Source organism: Propithecus coquereli, unplaced genomic scaffold (genome assembly GCF_000956105.1).
Source record: "Propithecus coquereli isolate 6110/MARCELLA unplaced genomic scaffold, Pcoq_1.0 Scaffold31, whole genome shotgun sequence".
Taxonomy (NCBI): domain Eukaryota; kingdom Metazoa; phylum Chordata; class Mammalia; order Primates; family Indriidae; genus Propithecus; species Propithecus coquereli.
This window is the reverse complement of record NW_012148730.1, coordinates 1,627,133-1,641,942: the sequence shown is the minus strand read 5'-3', so window position 1 is coordinate 1,641,942 and position 14,810 is coordinate 1,627,133. Positions and strand designations below refer to the sequence as shown.

At 38.0% G+C, this 14,810-nt stretch overlaps 1 protein-coding gene across 2 annotated transcripts in view; it reads right to left on the bottom strand.

Annotated features, from left to right (window-relative positions):
* PCDH19 (protocadherin 19) overlaps nucleotides 1-14,810 on the bottom strand; it is a 106,774-nt gene that overhangs the window by 26,890 nt on the left and 65,074 nt on the right. The gene's annotated exons all lie outside the window — the stretch shown is intronic.

Sequence of the window (14,810 nt, the reverse complement as noted above, 5' to 3'; positions counted from 1 at the left end):
AAAAAAAAAAACTTTGTTCAAGGAAAATGGAGAGTTATCACCTAATACTAGCCACCTTGCCTAGGAAAGGAGGGAATGACTGGACAATTAAGTCCATTGCACACTTAAGACTTATTTGGTCCCTAATATTAGAGTTAAAAACCCCCTCCCATGGTAGAACTTCACTTGTTCTTAGTTTTTAACCATATTTTCTGAGACAAAGTAACCTGCTACTTTAGTTTGATTTTTACCCCATGCTTCATGACATTGTCATTGAGCAGCTTCCACGGAAGGAATGCCAAAGGGAGGAAGTTAAGATGAAAGAGCAATTACCCCTCAAAGCAAGCACACCACACCATCTGTTACCTTGAGTATAGCACTCATTACAGACCCATTGGCAAATGGCTGTGTGTACTCAGGAATCTGAAAAGGTTGTGCCCAGAACCCAAAATCTGAATAAAAGAAGCTTAGAAGTTGAAGGGTCTTAACAATTCTCAACTTCCTCATTTAACATTTTAAAAAATAGGCAAAAAGCAAATTAACATGATATAAACTGTGTACCTAGGTATTGAAGTGTACCAAGCAAAGGAGAGATCAGGGCAAACTGTTAGTCAAAAAAGGCTATTTATCAGACTTAAATTTTGCCCACAATTTTAAAGTGAGAAAGAGACATGGATAAGTAAAAAGGGGGGAAAGGAAACCAAGGAGAATGTTTCATTAGCATCATCTTACCACTACAATGTTTTGAGTGTCTACTATAGAATAGGCACAGTACTAAGTGTTTTACATGTACTATCTCATTTAATCCTTTCAACCACCCTACAAGGCGGGTACGACCAGTATCCCTCATTCTGGAGATAAGAAATCCAAAGACTGGACTGGGCAAGTAACTTATTTATAGATACACAGCTATTAATTAGAAGAACATGATGAGAACCTAAAGCCCCTGATTCTCAGGTCAGTATTCTTTCTGCTAAACTAGATCATGCTAAGAGGAAAGGACTTAGGTCAACAGGCCAAGGAGGAGAAGGGCACGGAAAAAAACACTAGCTATCTGATTGACAATCGTATTGTACTAATACAAAGTATTATACACATATAAATGTCACTTTTGTAATTGATCCTATCAACATTATTGCAGCATTGCTCATCATTCCACATATAAATATATGAATTGAAATTTTGAGAGGTTAGTGACTTACCCAAGGCTCTACGATGAACAAATAATAGAGTGAAAACTACGTACAATTCTCAGTTCCCACTGAACCACATGGCATTAAATTATTTTAGGGACTATAATGATCTTAGCATTTTGCATATATCATGTGGATTTAGATTTTTGAAAAGGCAAAAATTATGTACTTCCAGTTACATCCATCATGGAATATTATGGTTAAGCTATAAAAGAAAGTTTATTTTCACAATGAATCTGCCTTCTTCAAAAACATGGTGCTCGTCCCTGTGCTATAAGTTCTTTTTTCATGTCTCTAATTCCCCACAGTTCTCTGTGTGTGCATGTCTTTCCCCCTTTCCATATGAATGCTGACAAACACAAACATGCCATAAGGTCCCTTACAAATCAAAACATTTATGCCACAAAACTGCAGTTTGCCAACTACATTCAACACCCCACAACCAGTGGAAGTGAGCCATCTGACTTACATTAATATAAGACAAACAGCTCTAAGCAAGGCAGGGGTAAAAAAAATTTTTCATTTATCAACCGTGTATCTGAGTGGCTCTTTCCCAGGATTTATAGAGAGAGGATTTTCTAAGGAGCTTTGGTTGAGATTTTTTTCTATCATTAACAAATTCCTTTTTTCCACTACAAAATGAGGCTGAAATCCAAAGGCACATAAATTCCCATCATTTCTCAGATGACACTGTCCCCATGGACTTGCTGTGAGCTCATTCCTATGGCAAGGAGATATGACCTTTCAGGTAGGAGCTGAGCATTTTTCAGCCCATTGTTAGAAAAAAAGAATAGAAGGGATCCTTTGCAGGGTGACTATTTTAGAGGAAACTAGAAATGAAAAATGTATTTCTTCATTTATTTTTTAATGGAAGTCTGGGCATGAGGTGGGAACAATAAAAAAGGAATCAAAATGATGTCTACCACCCGTTAGCCATTTAAGAGCACTGAGGTAGGAGAGAGAAAGCAGGGAAGAGTGACTGGGCCCCTGGGGTTGAGATGTGCAGTTTTGGACATAGGAAAGGCAAAGCAAAATCAATGCTACCAGCAAGAACCAGCGCTTTGCTTACCTCATCACAGCTGCTCAAAAATGTTCATTTTGCAATGTAGATGAACACAGACCTCTCTTCAAACCTTTGGTGGACGTCCTATAATTTCTCAAACGAGACTCTGAGCTGATTAAGAAAAATGATTTGATAGTGAAGGCAGCTTCCCAGCCTCCAAACATTTCACAGTGAGTAAATCAGATGACAGTTATTCCCATGTTCCTTTGGACATTGATAAGTCTGGCAAACTCATGAGGTTGTCGCCCCTTGGCACCCGTTTTCTATGCTCTCCCCTCTGAGACTCTTAATGTTCAATATTCTAGAAACCATCCTCCTTCCCCTAGCCCTACTAAATTCTAAACTTGGAAATAATCTAATAGCATCCATTTACAACTTAGTGTGAATGTGAATAAATGCATTTCCTCTCACACATGAGCTGCTTGAATTTTGAACTATAATTGTAAAATGAAATGCTTCACCCTCTGTTAAAGGGATCACAGCAGCAAGCAGATGAGAGGCTTTGCGTGGTGAGGTCCCTGAAATCCTACAAAGTGGATATTTCTCTGATTCAATGTCCATAATAATAATAGCACTTGCTGGATGGGCTCATGCCTGTAATCCTAACACTCTGGGAGGCCGAGGTGGGAGGATTGCTTCAGCTCAGGAGTTCCAATCAGCCTGAGCAAAAGCAAGACCCTGTCTCTACTAAAAATGGAAAAATTAGCCGAGCGACGTGGCGCGTGCCTGTAGTCCCAGCTATTCGGGAGGTTGAGGCAGGAGGATCGCTTGAGCCCAGGAGTTTGAGGTTGCTGTGAGCTATTATGATGCCACCGTACTCTAGCCCAGGTGACAGAGCGAGAGCCTGTCTCAAAAAAATAATAATAATAATAATAGCACTTGGTCTGTTTTGGGCCCTTACTATGTGTCAGGCAGTCTACTAAGTGCTTTACCTGGATCATCTCATAACCATCCTGATAGGCAATTTCTATTATGACTCCCATTTTGCAGAGGACAAAATTGAGGGTTCAAAAAAATAAGTAACTTGACTAAAGTCAGTAGATACTAAGTGACAAAATAAGCATGAAACTTAGATTTGTCTCATTCCAAAGTCTGTACTCTTAGCTGCTATGATGTTCTGCCTGCCTTTGGGTTTACAGACAGACTGACAATATCAATCTTGAAGATAATGGAGTAGGGTGGAAGTAGTTGTACTGACTCATTAGGACTGGCTCAGATTAATAGGAGCCTGAATTGATGGGACACTGTCTGGAAGATCCAATCAGACTTAGAATTCTCAGGCTTACCTATGAAGGTTACCTATGAATAGATAGTACATATTAAAGGAAGTCTGGATTATACCCCTCCTGTCCCTGCCAATTTCAGTTTCAACCATAGATATTTGTATCTTCTTTCATTTCACTCTAATCACCTCCTTCTAACTTTCTGAATCTTTCTCAATTAGCCAAGATTCTGACTTTGATCTTCAGTATAAATGGCTGTCATTTCTCTGTTGACTTTTTGGAATTCTATGCTTGTCTCTCCCTCTTAGAGTTGCTGTAAGGGAAATGATATATTATAACATGAGCTCCCTATCACAATGATTTGGGGGACTTTTTAGGACTTTAAGCATTCTATGTTGATGACAGTGGAAACTTAAGATACCAAAGATGACTCCAGGTAATACTGCAAATAGAATACTAGGTTCTGTGCCTTCATTTCTGGTATAGATATTTTAATCTCTAAAGGATCCTAGATGATTAATATTAGGCTTCTGGAAGAAGTACCCCTTTGATAAATCAAATAAAACAATGTCTAGCTTTGCAAATCTCACTTATTTAATAGACAACCAATTCCTCACCTGGAGATTCTGTCCCGTAGGATCATGTAAGTCATTTATTCTAGGTAATTGTTATTTAGAACAAATGAGAGAGAAATGAGGCACTAAAAGGTGCTGCAGACAGATAAACAAAAGCACAAGATGAACGCATGGGTCCAACATGCTTGGAACACTTATCTCAAAATGTTCTTTGTTCAATGACACAATTATTTCTGAGTGTACAGAATATCAAAGAGGGAGTGGGATGGGGGACTAGAGCAACAAAGCATGCTGTTCCTCCTTCTTCGTCATGCAAATGTAATAGTTTGAATGTTCAATAACCTATCATTTTGAGCTAAACAGCACTTCAATTTGGAAGACAGTTGCCTCTCTGAAGAGTACAAAGCTCATTTCTTGGCTCATCATCCTGCAGAAAGAAAGCAAAACATACCTCTATCTCCCTCGGGCAATCAAGAGGAATTCAGTCCAAAGCAGAAGGCAGACAGGCAGTCCGACAGGCAGGGCTACAGCCTTCAGACCACCAACACATAACGGGGGTGGAAACATCTGCCGCCCGCTTCGGTACCAACACAATCTGGAGAGCATTATAAATTACACCAACTACAGAAGCAACTCTTTCTGGCATTTTAATTACAAGACATTACAGATTAATCATCCAAACTTTACTTAAATGGCAAGTCAGTCATTTTCCTTCAGGAGGGGAAAGGCCATACTAAGAGGAGCCTTAAAGTGAATTGTGTTTCTTTGAAAATTGTATTTTAAACCAAAGATGCAGAGAAGATAGTTTTATGGGTCCCTAATTAGTGTCACAAAGGAAACACCAAAAGACTAGTAAGAGATGGTTAGTTTGGAATGGTGGTTTCCTGGTGCCAGGTCCAGCCACTTAGTCTGTTTGCAAACTCATCAGCTGCAAAGACTGATTATCAGCTGAATTCAGGAAGTGCTCCCTTGCTCTGTTAGCAGAAGGCTAGTGTGATTCAATACACTACCCTCCAGCTATCTAGGGCCCAACAGTAAGGTAATGTTTTTTACAGTCAAAAAAGGAAGGTTTTCTTTGCCTTCAACTTCAGTTGACATCAATTATAAATCTGAAAGTCTCTGGTGAAGCTCAGAGAGACATAATGAGACCTCCAAAGTTGGCAGTTGGCACAAAGGTCTGGCTTTAGGTCCTTAGAATCCACTTTGCACATAGACACTGTATTTTTGAATGCTCATTTTGCCACTAAGCAAAATCATCCAGTGTAAGAAAACCCAAACTTAACAGAGTACTCACAGATAATTAGTAAACTTCTCAAATGTACAAACAGTTTGATGGGCATAGAGTCAAGCAAAAGAATTTGCACTTTAGGCTTCACTCTGGACTTTACCATCGGTTTGTGTTCTGACATTAATAGAGTCTTTAAACCTTGGGTGCATCTGTTTTTTTTTCCAGGAAAAAAACATGTAACAGATACTTATATGTAGCATGTCTCTGGAATACAATGGCTCCTTGAATGAAAAGGACTAAATTTTCTGGCTAGTGATGGTAATAATAATAATTTCCCAAGTTTAAAATAGTTCATATTTGCATATGAGTGACAGTTCAGTTTATATATTTGATTTTCTTTGGTTTATCAACAGTGTGCAACCTGACTCTTACAAGCTGGAGGCATTTTTTTTTTCAATAAGCTGATTTTTAAATTAAATTAAAATCAAAACCATTCTTTTGGTTCACCTCCCAGATTACAGCAACTGACAGCCTCATTAATGATTAAAAACAGCAGGTGGTGATGCCTTGGAACAGTTTGACCAGTCTAAATACCTTGGAACCTACATCATTCCTCTTTTCCCTCCCTTCCATATATTAAAATGGAAAGATTCTATTGTTCACACAGGTTAGGACTCCATATAAGCTGAAAGAGGAGGGAAGAAAGCAAGTTCTCAAACACCTATTATTATCCAAGGTAAAGAAGAAAAAATGAGAGAACATATGAGCTGAGAGCTGGAGAGAGTGGCCACACGGAAATTGGAAAATATATTTCTGACACTGGATTTGAATTTGCAAACTCATGACTGGGAAGCTGCCTCGCTGCAATCAACTACAGTTACCAAGTTTCTCCAGATTAGAGTGGTATATGTTTACAAATTTCTACTTAAAAGAAAAGCAGACATTATAAGTTATACTTTTATTCAAAACAGATTATAGTTGCATTCCCGTATGACTCAGAGTCTAGGTACTAGACCACGATTTAGAAAGGCCCTACGGCTTAGCTGACTGGGGCAGGGGAAGACAAACTTGCTTTTAGAGTTCAAACTTCAGCCAGATTGAAACTCTTCCCATTAAACTAAGAGAGGAAACTAAAGAGTCTCATTTGGCATTAAAGTAAATATTACTAAGGTTAAAAAGAACTAAACTAACGATAAGACAGGGCTGTCTATTATTACATTTTTAAATTTTTTTATTTAAAAAAATATTTTTTGATACAAGGTCTTTCTCTGTTGCCTGGGCTAGAGTGCAGTGGCATTATCATAGCTCACTGCAACCTCAAATTCCTGGGCTCAAGCGATCTTCCTGTCTCAGCCTCCCAAGTAGCTGGGACTACAGCAACGTGCTGCCACGCCTGGCTAATTTTTCTATTTTTTGTAGAGACGGGGTCTCGCTCTTGCTCAGGCTGGTCTCGAATTCCTGGCCTCAAGCAATCCTCCCAGGTCAGCCTCCCAAAGTGCTAGGATTACAGGTGTGAGCCGCCCTGTCTATCATTTCAGATTTAACAGCTTGCATGTTTGTTGTCAAAACTGTTGTGAAGGATAACAGAGCCAAAGTATTATTTCTGATTACCAGGGACCCTCAAAAGACAAAGTGTCTCTCATGAAGCCACCTCAGTGAGACAAAACTTGGAGTAAATTCAGCTGCAAAGAGTTCATTTTCTGATAAACTCCTTGGCCCCTTCTGGATTCACTGTCTTTCAAATCATCTCTGCTACACACTATCTTATGTTAATACATACTTCCAACCACACAGTAGATCTCTGAACTACACATTTGTAAGAAAAGTCCAGTGTTCACCACAAAACCTAAAATTCCACAACACCCTTCTGACTTGGACACCCATGCACACATGTCCGGCCCCAAAGGATTTGCTCCAAAACAACTCTGGTGACTAATATTTCATTGATAATCTCTTTGGCCCAAACTATGAGGAATTGCTTTATATTCTTTCTACATGGTAGAATGACTGGTTTGTGGGGCTCCATTCAGCCCTGTTGCAAAAGAGTCTGTCTAATCTGTCCACCTTGAGCTTTAAAAGTTCATCTAAGACCTAAGCTTATATTAGGTGAGATTTTTTAAAGCATCCCCAGAAGAAGAACCTGTGTCAATTTTTCTGATGGCCCTAAAAAGGCCAGCTCAAACCTTCTCTAATCTGGTGCTTGGGTGATTCTTCCAGACTGGAACTTTATTGGGGGCAAGCCTTGTAAGGAATAGAAATTGTAAAGACTTTCTTGCCAAAAGACTACATTTTTCAAAGTGGATTTATCAGTTAAGCTTTCACTGATCCCAAAGTGTACAGGCAATGAGCCATCTGGTAAAGACAGAGGCCAAAAGTACCTGGGACAAGTCCTGACCCTGGATGACAAAAAGCATCTCTGGTAAGAGAGAAAAGCCATCTCATGAGTATTTTGTCCACACAATAAAAAAATGACACATAATTTTGGTATTCTTGAAATTGCCTTTAAAATTATGAATGGAAATAATTCCCCACATTTATTTCATAATAAAGGTGTTAATGGGAAAATAAACAGAAAAAATACTCTGTAAATATTTCAAAACCACGTTCAGATTCATGTTTTCCCATACTGATGGAGTCTATAGCTCTTAACCTGGTGACAGGACAGAAATAATGATAAATAGAAAGAAAGAACCAAAGAACATAATGATCTTGATATTTCAATAGACTTTTTGAGTATGTGAAGCAGTCCATATGATCTGGTGCTATAAAACAACTTGCTTTGCTTCTCATCTGTTATCCTATTGGCAGTGTCCCCACTTATGGCCTACAGAAATTGCTTTTTCATGAAGCAACTGGAAAACGTTCACCTAGCAAACAGAGCATAACTTCATCTAGCATACTATGTAGGGGCCTGGCTTCCACTATTCCCCCAAAGGGATCCCATTACACCAAAGTGTCCTTTTAAATGCATTTTGCTTTCCAGCTCAAATAATCTTAATTAATTTCTTCACTGATCTTATGTAGTCTATTCCATACTGGACCATTTGTGCTATTGGGCCATAAACTTCCAGAGAATGAAATTCTTAATTGTTCCGTGTGCTCCCTTTATACATCTCCATCCACCAGTGCTTTTTAAGTGCTGAGAAATATCGAAATTCTTAGTGTCAACTAGTCAAGAAAACCCTGGGCATTTATTCTTTTGATGTGTAATGAATCCCTTACCACAGGTAATTATTAATAATAATAAATTTTAAAATGATCTTGAATGTGAGACAACTAAAATTTCTAAAAGGATCAGGAAAACGTGTGTGTGTGTATGTATGCAATAGCATTTCTATTTGAAAGCAGATGAACAGTTGGTATTAATTCTAATGTCCTGCATGAAGAAACCTATGGTAAACTGTCCTAAAAGAATTATCTGACCAAAGGGCCTATACCAAAATAATGCTAGCAAACAACTTCTAATGGCATAGATGTTTCCATTAGTTAAGAACAACTTTTTATTCTAGTGACTATTTTGCCAATAAAATGTAAATAATTCGTTGAAAGGAATTCAATTATCTGGTGCAGCAATGTAGCTGAAATAAACAAAAGCTCCACCTGTCACCTCTCTTTCTACCTGCCCAACAATTACCGAGAACCAATAATGTTTCTGGGCATCAGAGGAAAGTGGGGAATTAGGCACTTAGTAACACTAGTACCTCTAAACCAGCAAGGTAACTGTGCACATCAGAGATTAAACCTACCACCCTACAGTGAAATTTACCAAAGATGAGAGGAAATTCAACCTCAGAGCAGGTGGAGTTTTTAAAAATATGTTTACCAATGGAATATTGTTTGAATTAGAACATCAAGAAAGAATCTTTCATGATATTCTCATTGAAAATAAGATTTTTTTTTTTTTGAGACAGAGTCTCACTCTGTTGCCTGGGCTAGAGTGCTGTGGCATCAGCCTAGCTCACAGCAACCTCAAACTCCTGGGCTCAAGCGATCCTCCTGCTTCAGCCTCCTGAGTAGCTGGGACTACAGGCATGCACCACCATGCCCGCCTAATTTTTTCTATGTATTTTTAGTTGTCCAGCTAATTTCTTTCTATTTTTAGTAGAGACGGGGTCTCGCTCTTGCTCTTGCTGGTCTCGAACTCCTGAGCTCAAACGATCCGCCCGCCTCAGCCTCCCAGAGTGTTAGAATTACAGGCATGAGCCACCACACCCAGCCGAAAATAAGATCTTGATTGTAACAGGCTTCTCGTATTGTTTCTTTTGCTTTATTGGCACAATATTAACAAGGTTTTTAGTAGTCCCAAGCTCTATTCTTATGATTTTTAAAATTAGAGCTATTTACTTCATCATTGAGCTGACCTTGATCACATCAGTAAACCTCAGATAAGCAAAACTAAAATGATGATAACTTCTAGAGTCAATAACAGTAGTAGTTAACATATCCAATTCTCAGAGCCAGACACATAGTGGGTACTCAAAATTATTGTTGAGTAAATGAATGATATATATCTGTGCATGGATTGTTCCTCCCAGGTATTAGAATACTATATACCTGAGGCAAGATGAAAGCAGCTGGAAGTTCCATATATAGAAACACTGTATACACATTCCTGGGTTCAAGTAATTAAACATTTCACCAGGTATCTATTTGCAAGAGGATGAAGACATTTAAAAAAGATACTGTATGAGCAAAACTGGGAAAGAAATAACCACATGAATTGCAAAACAGTATATCTAGCCGCAAAGATGCTAATTCAGGTCCAGGGGGATCTAATCAACCTCTTTGTTCAAGTCAAGATAAAACTTTTTGACAGCAAATGCTATTCTGATAAAATGGAATTTTCAATTACTCTATGAACATCTGGTCCATGCTACCATTTCTGGAGCCCAGCAGCACACTTCTTTGCAATGACACAAAAGAGTCTCCATTGAGAACTCCCTATTTTGCCAAGAGACTAATTGAAATAAGTGTTTGGAAATTTAGCGAGGTGAGAGGTGAGTCACGGGGATAGGTAAGAGGATAAAGAAAGGAATGTTCAGTCACTGAATCATAATTTCATTAAAAGGTTAGAGGAAATAAAATTACACATTATTGGTAGAGCGTTGAAAGTGTAAACATCTTAATACACCTGTGGTTGACACTAGAATGTGCATAGTGTGCAGCCTACAGAATATTTTCATGGCTAATTTGTAATAGCAGTTGCATTAGGCATAGATCAAGTTCTTCAAATCCATGTTTTGCACAGCAAACATGTTAAACAATATTCATGTGATGAAACTAGTAAATAAACAAGTCTAGTAAAACACAGAAGAACCTACACTTCCAGAAATAAAGCAATCATTATATCGCATTTGGGTACATTTGGATGTGAAAAAGCAGATAAATGTTACTGCAAATTTCTGTATGTTGCTTCCATTTGGTATCAATTAGCATGGGAGGGAAACCAATTCAGTGTTGTAGCGAATTCCAAATTGGGTGCATATTAGAGCAATTAAGTCATCTTTTCAGCTGATGAATTTATAATCAATAATTAAAATCATATGGAAAGAGAGACTGAGTATTATTTGAAATAAATGAGTTGAGCTTGGGATTAGTGTACAGTTCTAGGACATGATCCTCATAAACCCCAATTTCACATCAGGATTACATATTTAAGTAAGCATAATGGGATATCTACGTCATCACAAAGGGTCATGCACAGAAGCAAGAAGGAGCCAGAAGCCTATTAACTTCAGCAGTACTCAACTCAGAAATAACTCAGATAGGAAGAGATTCAAGCCTGGTGATATTCCCAAACTCATGAGCTTCTGGCACCTTTGACCACTCTACTTGTCAATTACTCCTCTTAGATATCGTATGCAGGAATTGCATAAGGCAAAATTCTTATCCCCACCAGAAGGTGGTAATTTTACCAAATAACTCAAATTCAGGGAGGGAAGGCATTGGTTAAAAGATTTGAGTGTGACTCTCAAGCTCAGCACCAAATGGCCTTGCCTCACAAACCAAATCAAGTGGTAAAACCTGTCAAATGACAAGATTTAGATTTTCTCCAGGCATTCTGAGAGCTACTGAGAAATAGCATTCCAGAAAATACTATATATGCTAGTAGGAAGCACAGGATAAAAAATTCTCAATCACATTCTTTTCTGGGAGGACATAACAACAAGAGATGCAGTACTAGGGACAAACTGAGACATATTAATTCATGGACACTGTGGATGATAGATGAATTTGTAATTCAGTCAGCTGGCAACCAGGAAATTCAGCTTAACCAGTTCATCAACCAACTGACCTGGTCTTAGGCATGTCAAGAGAAATACCAAGATCGATAGTAATCCAGAAAGCAAAGAATCCTGTCATTCCCTCTTATCTCCACCTTCACCCAGCTCACAAATGTGTTTGGTTGGGCAATCAAAACACAATCCATTTGGTGTTCTATTACATAGTAGGATGGCTATAGCTAATGACCATGTATTGTATATTTCAAAATAGCTAGAAAAGTGGGTCTTGAAAGTTACCGCCATAAAGAAATGATAAAAGTTTGAGGTGATTGATATGCCAACTACCCTCATTATACAACATATGCATATATTGAAACATCACCACAGTATACCCCATAAAAATGTAAAATTATGTGTCAATTATAAACAAAATAAGAAATAAATTTTAAAATTTTAAAAATTGAAAAAAAACCACACAATCCCAACTCTCTAATGACTAAACACCTGGCTTTTGCTCTTTGAGTTCAAAAGTCTTCTAGATAGATATTCTTCCTACATTGAATATAACATTCTCCTTCCTTCGTTGCATATAGTGATTCTGGGTTCCCATCCCTAGGAATGTTCAAAGAGAAGAGGTGCTGAAAATTAAGAGATTTGGGCCCTTGGTCATGAAGCAATTAGAGTCATTAACACTGAGCATTCTTCTGCTATAATAAAATTATAAGAACAAATCCCATAGAAAATTTTAGCAGTGTGAAAAACCACAGGGCCCAGGGGCCAGGTGTCTCTCAAAAAGGAGGAGAAAATGCAGATTATACCTTTATCTCAAACATTGGCAACACAATATCAGCTCATTGAACAACCCATTCCTGCTCAAGGAAAAATTAACATATACATAAAATTATTTTTATTTTGAAAATTCTGAGATTGCTCATCAATTATGTGCCCGCATATGTGCAAGGAAAAATGTAGCACTGATATCCAAATTAGAAAAGTCACAGAGAGAGCCATAGACATGAAATCCAAGGTGAGTCAAATTCCCCAAAACAAAGATATAAGGTATACTCTTATTGGGTACATTTGGCCCATCTTTGGAGTGGTTCTGGCAGGACCAAAATAAATACCAGGATCAAAGTTAGCTTGACAAATTCATTATAATCCTCACTCTTCTCCAGTGACACCTACCCAAACCTCAAGAATAGTTCAGTGCTGGAACTCTCAGGATTTCAGAGCATTCGGGTTTAAGATGCCTATCACAGTGTCAATGAACCAAAGAGAACGGGGACTATTTTTTTTCCTCAAGGAATTCTTGAGATTTCAGTGCAGGCCTGAGTCCAGAACAGATTCTGTTTTCCCTCTTCAGCTTTCTAAATTCGTAGTCCTTTGAAGCAACAATACCATATTATCCTGCAACAAATCTAACTAAAATGGCTACAAGATCAGGCATGCATGATGGATTCATCCAGTGATTGCATTTAAACCACTGTGCCTTAGGATAAAATGAGATATATTTATTATGCGACTGCAAGTTTGAGATAGGAAAATGCTATAAAATGTTCATTGTTGGAATTGTTGCTGTTTTTTGATGTAGCAGTATTCAATCCAAGTGAACTGGTGATACAACATGTGTGGCAAGCCTGGAGTTGATTTGGGACACAAAATTAAGTATCATTACAGAAAACTTCAGAAGTAGTGAGATATCGCAAGGTAGGGACTGAGATGTAAACAAGACCTGAATTCCTTTTGTACCTAAACTTTAGTCACTCACCTAAGTTAAAAAGAATCAACCTAAGGGTTGGTTGAAGGTTTAGCTGCTGCTGGAATAATGGAAAAAATGAAGACATATATATGCAAATCAAATATTGAGAAACAAAATGTGAAAGTGTTGCCAAAATGGAACAGCAAAAAATGTGTGTGTGTGTGTGTGTGTGTGTGTGTGAAATCATCTTATATGTAGGAGAGTCTTGGGATAATGTTACACATTTTCTTTTGAATATTCTCATTATTGATTAGGCCAAGGACATAGATACAAAGTGAGGTATACAAGGCAAATTGGGATATGTGGTCACTCTACCTATATGGAGACTGGTGGAACTGTACCTTCAACTCAAATGGCTATGGCTGAAATAAAATGTAGATATGCACTCAGCAAAAAAAGAATATTCTCCATTACTATCTAATCTACACAAGTGTGTGTATATATATATAATATATCCCATTGTAAGAAACAGCCTCTCAGAAAAACTAGCAGCAGTCCACTGATACTGTTTTCCTAGAGAAATGTGACAAAAAATTAAAACAGATGTTGTTCTAGCCAGGCATAAAGCGAGAATCAATTATGACTATTTCCTTTCCTAGAGTCATTTCATTTTAGAGAGCATCTAACTAAAACCCTTTCTCGATATAAATGGAAAAGCATTTCTTTGAGACACACGACTAGTAAATGATACATATCGGTCTGCATCCTGTGACACACTACTAATCCTCTGAGAATTAAACTGCCTCTATTTCAGTTATATAAATGTTTAATTTTTTTCATCTTTAGCCATAGTAAGGTTTCCCAGAAAGTATATTATCTCTGTGGATGTCACCACTTACCAATTAGGGAAGGCAGCAGTGCACATTTGGTGGTGACCTCTCTATATAATAGGGTTTGACACTCGGGTCTGCCGGGGAGGGGATGGATTAGACAATTTAATAGAATCTACAGTGACTAATTTTTTTCCATGGAAAACATTTTGTTTTGTAGATCATGCATTTTTTTCTTTCGGATTCATTTCCAAAACCAAAACAAAAGCATTTAATGATGTTTACAGTGAAATGAAACAGCTGAAGACCAGCACATAATCACCATATTTTGTTTTCTCATCTTTAAATCTTTTAGCAGTAGGGCTTCCAGCTGAGTTTGAGTCTAGCTTCTCTCAAGATATAGCCAAGCATTCTGAAGCTTCACTGAGCCTAAACACCAAGTTGAATTCATACTTCCTAATTGAAAAAGACAGGCTGTTTGCATAGCATGTTTGCATCAGTAAAATATTGAAAATGACATTTGTGCCCAAGTCCATCTGAACATTCTGCCTTAGCTGAACTCTGCTAATGTTTTCATACCCTGGCTTCTACCTAGCACAGTTTAAAATAGTGCCTCTTGCTGAAGTATGTGTGGCCGAGTTCACAAAAATAGACTCTTCTTCATACATGAGGATGCCCCTCCTGACATGTGCTTTGAGGTGCCATTCACATTAGTGGAATGTTTTGCATCAACTCAGCTGCACTCTCTCACCCTGTTCTCCCCTATGACTAATGCCACGGATTTGCATGGTAGCTA